The sequence below is a fragment of the Psammomys obesus genome, unplaced genomic scaffold (assembly GCF_907164565.1).
Source record: "Psammomys obesus unplaced genomic scaffold, mPsaObe1.curated_primary_1811, whole genome shotgun sequence".
Classification (NCBI taxonomy): domain Eukaryota; kingdom Metazoa; phylum Chordata; class Mammalia; order Rodentia; family Muridae; genus Psammomys; species Psammomys obesus.
The window spans coordinates 9,007,788-9,015,784 of NW_026585698.1; the positions used below are offsets into that span (position 1 = coordinate 9,007,788).

Genomic DNA, 7,997 nt, shown 5'->3' on the forward strand with positions numbered 1-7,997 from the left:
GAGAATACCAGGGACTGTAACCACACCCGGATTTTCCTGGCCTCTGAGGATTTCGGCTCAGCTCCTCATGCTTTCACAGTGAATGCTTCATCTGCCGAGCCATCTCTCCAGCCCTGCACTTCATTTTTAAGATAGATAGCTACCACATACTGCAGTACATAGGAGGAAACCCCATGTCTGGAATGACTGTACGATATTAGATGGCACCTGAAAGTTTAAAGAAATTATTTTAATTATGATAATTGTGTATTTTATACAATTGAGGTCAAATGTCCATTTGTCCCAGAGAAGGTGAATGCATATTCTCTGGAAAGCAGAATTTCTTGACTCGGTCTTCCACTGTAGAGCACAGGCAGGCCATGCGCTTCAGATGTGAGGGAAGTCCCCTGTCCCTTGCAGCCCCATGGAGAAGAGTGCGGTGGCATTCCTAGACTGGCACTTTCAGCTTGCGCTTACAGTCTTCCACTGCGCCAATCACCTCTCAGCTATAATTACTTTTATCTCACATGTCCTGGGAAGTGAGCCTCTAAGGCTTTCCCGGCTCTCATGTGGCATTCATCCAGAAGTGGGCTCCTTTTTTATATTTCCTTGGCTTACACTTCCATGTCCAGAAGGCCTGGACAGGGGCTCTCCCTAGAGTTGTATTATTAATGCCGAGATTTTTTTTTTTAATTGAAGGCTAATTGACATACTCTCAAATACAGTTTCTAAGTGCGCAATTAATCGATTTTGACAACCCCACCCCCCAGAACAAATGCAGAACACTTCAACCCCCTTTCCTCACCCTGCCAGTATCAAGTCTCTCTCCCAGTGGAAGCAGCCACTGAGGGTGTCAGCTTTGCTTAGGATCTGAGGTTCACTCTTAGACGTGATAGGTCGTGAAGATGTGTCACGGGAGAATCTTTACATCTGGGCATTTCTATGAGTGATATTAAGAATAATTCAGGCCAGGTGGTGGTGGTGGTGCCCTTAATCCACGCACTCAGGAGAGGCAGAGGTAGGTGCTTCTTTGAGGTTGAGGTTAGCCTGGTGTACCGAGCAAGTTCCATGACAGCTAGGGCTACACAGAGACATCCTGTCTTAAAAACCAAAATAGATAGATAGATAGATAGATAGATAGATAGATAGATAGATAGATAGATAGATAGATAGATAGATATAGATAGATAATTTTGAAGTACATCAAAGCCTGTGAGATAGCTCACGAGGTGAAAGTCTAATTCTGATTATCCGAATTCAGTTCCCATAACCTGCTTATGAGAGCCGGGTACAGTGGCATGAATCTATAACCCCAGCACTCCTGCGAAAAGATTAGAGGTGAAGACAGGAGGCTCTCTAGAGTTTGCTGCTTAGGCTCTCTAGCCAATCAGTGAGTACCAGTTTCTGTGAGTTAGCCTGTCTCAATAAATAAACGAAACGAGAAAACATGGAAAGAGATTGAAGACACTTAGCATCAAACTCTGGGCACCTACAGATGTGCGCACACACACACAAACACACACACTAAACATTCATACATAAAAAAAAAATTAACAAAGAATCAGTTAATGTCAGTTTAGTAAGACCTATCCATGATGGTCAAGGCTGAACCCATATATCCTAGGACACTCCCAAGGTCAGAGTAGCAGGGCCTGCCTGGGTCCCCTATCAGCCTCCCTTGGTTGACAGGACATCAGTCAAGCCCTCTTTACATATCTGTGCACACACAGGCCTCCTCTGTGCCTACAGACTGCGGCAGAAAAGTGGTGGGATCTGCCCCCGAACTCCTGATAACCAGAGGATATCGCATCTTCTGTCTGTATTGGATGTTCACAGTTAGAGATTTTTTTCCATCCCGCTTTAGAGCCAGTGTGATGTTCTTGAAAAATCACCGTTAGGGCTTGCAGTAAACCGCACGATGCAGAGCGAGGGGAGCCCAGGACAGAGGGCTAACTTTGATTTCATTACTGCAGCACATGGGGTAGGGAATGAAATCATACTGCTGTTGTAATTTATTCTCTTCATTAAAATAGAAAAGCATTCGACAAGCCATAAAATCCCCATCTGTACTCCCGGCAGGCTCTCTCCATCTGAGACACACATGCCTTCCCTCCTTGCCTTGAAAGCCCAGAGGACTGAAACATTTAGTATTGGGGGCTGGCAGAGCCTAATATTTAAGTTTGAAAAGCACTGGGCGCTCTCATCTGCTTCTTGAGTGGCAGCATCCTTTTCCGAGGGATCCGCCGCTCTAGATTTTAAATGTCACAGAGGACGTGGGAGCTGGGTCTGAGATCTCCCCGCAGTGCGGCCGTGGTGACTGAATGGATGGACCTGTAGCCTGTAATCGGTGAAGCTTTTGTCACCTCCCAACCTAGTCACCTTGGAAAAGAAACAAAGGGCCTTTCATGGTATGGAAACGAATACCTTGAAATCCAGGCACCACTGCCATTCTTACAGCACAAAGGACAGCACAAAGGTTTTTTAATACTCAGAAATTACCGCCTAACGTCTGTAAACCCCATGGCACAGTCCAGAAAGAATTTGCTGTTTTTCCCTCGCTTAGAAGCCGGTGTGTGGTTGGTATTTTAGGCATTGGAAATATACACTCCCATAAAGATGGCTTCTGAAGTAATTGGTAGTCCTTGGCTCATTTTTATCAAGCTGTTCCTCTACCTCACGGATACATATTCTGTTTCAATTTTTTATAAAGGTGTCTGATGAAAAATTTAAACAAACTCTTTTAGAGCAGGACTTCTGTCAGATGTCGTGCGAGGCCCGCATTTAGTAGGACAGTTATATAAGGTCCTGTGTGCCATCTAACTCATAATCGGATCCTTGCCATGACTTCAGGATCCCGGAAGCTCTGGGGTCTGCCTCTGGGAGAACTTCCTATTGATGGTTTTTCTGCCTCAGTTGCCTTAAGAGTGGTAGGGAATTTTTAGCGATGCTGCTCTTTTGAAGCATCTAAAAACGAGATGAAATGGCTGCTCCTGTGGGGGTGGGGTAAAATAAAAGGTTTGCGTGAGAGTATAATTAGGTTCAAGTAAAGAGAGGTGTAAGCATAAACACTAAGGTTACATACAAAGGACGTTGTGAATATTGTCACTCTGGAGTCTTCCAGTTCAGTGCAAAGGGCTGTCTTGTTCTCATGGAAGTTACACTTCTGGCTCAAGGTCAGTGGGCTTGATGCTGCTGACTTCTGGGTGATTTCTTCCCTCTCCTCCACCTCCCCCCTAAAACATGTCAACTGTAAAAAGTCTGCAAAGTGCTGGGTCAGGCCTGACCCTGCAGAAGCCGTGGCACAGAAAGGCCATTTCCTGTCAGTATGCCATCCCAGGATCCAGGAGAGAGAGAGACTGGCTGGTCTCCCACAGGGTTTCTAAGCCCTGTGAATTTAATACTTCGTCCAAAATGCAAGTATATCTTGCCCTTGGCAGGAGAGGGAGGACGGGAGGAGGTTTGGCATACTCGCAGAGATTAAACATGTGTGAAGTGGTCTCAGAAACTCTCTGTTGTGTTGCAGTTTATTGTTTTAATTTTATTTACGTGTACGGGCGTTTTACTTACACTTGTATACTTGGTACCAATAGAAGCCGGAAAAGGGAGTCAGATATCCTTAGTCTAGAGTCACAGTTGGTTGTGAGCTGCCATCGGGGCGCTGGGGATCAAACCACGGTCCTCTGCAAGAGCAGCCAGTACCCTCCACCACTAAGCCAGCCATTTCTCCAACCTCTGAGCTGTGGTTTCTTGTTAGTATCAATGATTGTGACTGCTGTTAACATCTCTGATGCAATGGAACTTTCTCATGGTTGTGAGGGTCAATTCTGGGTGAGAATCCTGGGTTCTGCTCGAACCTCACCTCCACTGCTCACTGACTCTAGGACCTGTGAGTTTGATTCCCATGTGGTACTTCATCTACAAAATGTAAACATCAGTAATGCTTCTCCCATGGTGATGAGCCAGTTTCCTGAAATGGTCAGCTGTAAAGTATTTTGGAAGATATCCCATTAAAGAACATTGTTCAAGTTCAATCTCGGCTAAAAATGTCATGGCCAAATTGGTGAACATCTTTTCTTTACTGACACTGAGAAATTATACTCACTTATTTAGTGAGGTTTTAGGTTTTCATTCGGTTTGGGTTTTGCTTTGGTTTGGCACAGAATCTTGGTGGATTAGCCTATGCTGGCCTTGGGCTTGTAATTCTCCTGCCTCAGTCTACCAGTGGTGAGCTGACAGTAATGCTCCAACAAGGCTAGTCAGAAGATATTTTAAAATATTGGTCAACTATATGAGAAAAGATCTTAACAAATGGCATAGTGTTGCAACCTTATTCAATGCCTCAAAAGTTGGGTGTTCCCTTTCACGTACAGCGTGCCTGCCTTTTACTGCTCTCGAAGTACATTCTGCAACAAATATTTGGAAATTGTTCCGTGGAAATAGTGATTTGGGTGTTATCAATTTTTGACTAGTAGAGTACAGAATTTGAGAGTGGGGCCATGTCTCTCTTCATTAGACCGTATCTTAGCTCACCTGGTCACTTGGGCATATTTCAGGACCGCAATACTTCAGTGTATAGAAGCAGCTGGGTCCTTTCGAGGAGCATCTGGCCACAGGAGGCACAGTCCATCTTCTCTCATTTTCCTTCATCCTCTCCAGCGAATATTTTAGCTTTTGCTCTGTAGACAGGATGCAAGATGCTGGGAGGAGGTGGTCATTTAGTCAGTAGTTTCCTCTATTGGATTTTAAAGCTCTGTTTCTTGGGCCTTGAATGAAGGATATAACCTGTATTTCTCGTGTGCGCATGCGGTGATCTTTGCACAATTGCGTTCAAGGGAGTAAGCCCTTAGAACAGTGTTAACTGTGCTGTGCTGTCTTATCCAAAACATCTGGTGACTGCCCTGGGTGTGTTGTTTTGTGTTGTCTCGTTTCAACACTGATGAAGGTCTTCTCTTTGTTACCGTAGTAAGCGGTTTGCACAGTGCCTGAGTGGATTTTTAACTCCTTGTTTTATTTTTTATTTTTATTAATTTTGATTTCTGCATGTATATGCCTGCTTGCCTGTATGTGAACCATGTACATGCAGAGGCCAGGAGAGGGAGGTCATCAGATCCCCTGGAACTGGAGTTACAAGCTATTATGGGCCATCATGTGGAAGCTGGGAGCTGAACCCCAATATTCTGAAAGAGCTGTGAGCACTCTTAACCACAGAGCCCACGCTCCAGCCCCTTGTTTTATCTTTCCAGCAAGTGGTATACATTTGTTCTCACTAGCTCTCATGAGGTTCCTGTTTTACAGAATGTCACATCTACAGAATGTCACATCACTGTCTGAAATAATAATCCTTTTGATAGGGCCGTTGGAGCAAGATCTATGAAGATTGTTGGGCATGTCCAGCCTTTGACATTGCAGTGCAACACCCCCATCTACAAGATACATGTTATGGACCGTGCTGGAGGGGGAGGGGAAGGGGAGGGGAGAGAGATCTTACTATGGTTTGCTGTGAGTTTTGTTGTGTTTTTGTTTTGTGTGTGTCTATGACGTGTGTATATGTGAGTATGTGTAAGTATGGGTGAACACACAAACATGATGCTTGTGAAGGTCAGAAGAAAAAACATCACTCCTTACCTTCCACCTTGCCCGAGACAGGGTCTCTTGCTGTTTGCCCCTGCAAGTCCAAGCTGGCTTGCCCCCAAGCTTTTGGGGAGGTTCTCCTGCCTCAGCCTCCCCTCTGACCACGGGAGAGCCAGTGTCACAGATGTTCGCAGTGCTGCGTCCAGCTTTGACATGGCTTCTTTGGATTCACACTCAGATCCTCACATCTGTATAGGAAGTGCTTTATCCACCGAGCTGTTTCCCTCAGCCCTTGTAATGTTTCCAGAAATTTACTGTTTCATATTGGGCCACATTCATAGCTACCCTACGGTGCCTGTGGTCCTCTGGACACAGGTTGGACATATCTGCTTTCTAGTCTCTCTCTCTCTCTCTCTCTCTCTCTCAAAAGCAGCGTCTCCCTTTGCTTTTAACTCTAGTAGGTTTGAAACAGCTTTTAAAATGGATTTGCTATTTTCACATAAACTTTCGCTTCTCTTTGCCTGGCCTTTCTGCCTGCTTGACCGTCATTTGTGATGTCTGTGTTATACTCACTCTTTGATCATATATGATTTATGTCATGCTTTTAGTTGTTTGGGCTTGGGCTCTCTTGAAGTAGTTCCATCTTAAGGTAATGATACTATATCCTGTTCATTGCTGGTCAGGGTGAACATATCTTTTTTTCTCTTATAAATTTCCTCATAGGTCCTTTGAGCGTTCACACCAAGAATAAACACCTCCTTGTCAACTTAGCCTTGCCCTATAGTAAGAGTATAAGATACGTGTTTAAGCTGGCAGCTGAAATCCTAGCACAAGTCTTCCTCTCTTTCTTTGCCTTGGCCTCTTACACCATTCTCATTTTCTTACCTCTCTTCAGACTTCAGCTCAAAAGAGAAGTGATACATTAGTGGAGAATGTCTTTAGCTGCACAAGAGGTGGCATATTGGGCTGACAGCAAGGTAAACAAAGGCACACCTTTTCCCCAGGGAGCAGGCAGAGTGAAAGTCGACAGCTGCAGATCAAGGGAGGGAGTTCTGTGATGTTGGCTTCATTTCCTAGTTTCCTCACTCCGTGTCTCAACCTGTGTTTTAGATAGAAAGTAAAACCCAGGACTCACTACTTCATGTCCCTTATCTGAACTTGAGGCAGCTTCCCAGAAGCCAATAGCCAATCTGTGTTTCCATGTCATTGTCTAGAATTGTCTCCAATAACTCAATCCCTGACCACAAGAGAAACTGCAAAAATGTGGTGCTGAGGCATCCTTTTGTGCAGGTAGCAAAAGAAGGAGGGTGTTGGGAATATACAGCGTATAATTAGAGGCCAGGTCCAAAACTCTCCTTCCCATCTTACCCTCCCACCTCCAACCGTCTGCTATCCTTCCTGTGAAACCTTCCGAAATGCTCCCAGAAAGTTCTCCTTCATGATCCTAATGATCATGTAGTCACGGTCAACTAGATACGCGAGGGAGAGAGGTCAGTGGGGCTTGATGAAAGGATGAATGGACATGTAGGTGTGCCTCTTGTGAAGAGTGCCAGGAGCCAGCTGCTGGAGGGAAACGGAGAGTGCTGAATGAGGCAGTCTCCGGTCCACCTGGCACCCCGTTCCCATCCAAGGGCATTCCCCTGATGAAATGTGAAACCACAACCCTGACCACTTGGATTCATTAAAGCACAGTGGGGAGCATTGTGCCAAAACCTTACCATCTCACGTGGGCTAGGAAGATGTGAGTTTGGGGCGGGTAGGCTTTCTGTCTTCCTAAAATTTGTATATGTACTTTTAAATAGACACAGTCATTGTTTGATACAGCTCTTGGACAATTCTTTCTTTTGTAATTGTTTTTTTGTTCAAAACAGGGCTTCTCTGTGTAGCCCTGGCTATCCTAGAACTCACTTTGTAGACCAGGCTAGCCTTGAACTCAATGATCCACCTACCTGCCTCTGCTTCCCAAGTGCCAACACTTGGATTAAAGGCATGTACCACCACTACCCAGCTTAATATGTGCAGTTCCTAAAGTGAGCAAAGCATTCCTCCAAAAGAGTTCCTCTTTGTTATGCATGACTGAACACGTCTGGGACTTTAGCCTAAGAAGATGTTTAAATGCATATGCAAAGAGATGTGGAGAAAGCTTTAATAGCCATGTTTTAAGAAAAATTCTACTCTTCCTTTGGAGTTGGGTTAAGTAGGAAATGGAACACTGTGGAAGCACACACACACACACACACACACACACACACACACACATGCATACACACGTGCGAAATGATCACACCAGAGAGACATTATGCGGCACAGAAATGTCACTGGGTGTGTCAAGGAGACCCTGTGTGGATTATGTATGCTACCTTTCAGTTGGCAAAGATGGAGTTATACATGTTCACAGAAATGTTTACCAAGATGGGAGCTATGGCTGTCTCTTGATTTTTTTTTTT

The 7,997-nt window shown here is 44.9% G+C and overlaps 1 protein-coding gene across 1 annotated transcript in view; it reads left to right on the forward strand.

Moving 5' to 3' along the window:
• Ank3 (ankyrin 3) overlaps positions 1-7,997 on the forward strand; it is a 215,046-nt gene that overhangs the window by 21,942 nt on the left and 185,107 nt on the right. The window lies entirely within an intron of this gene.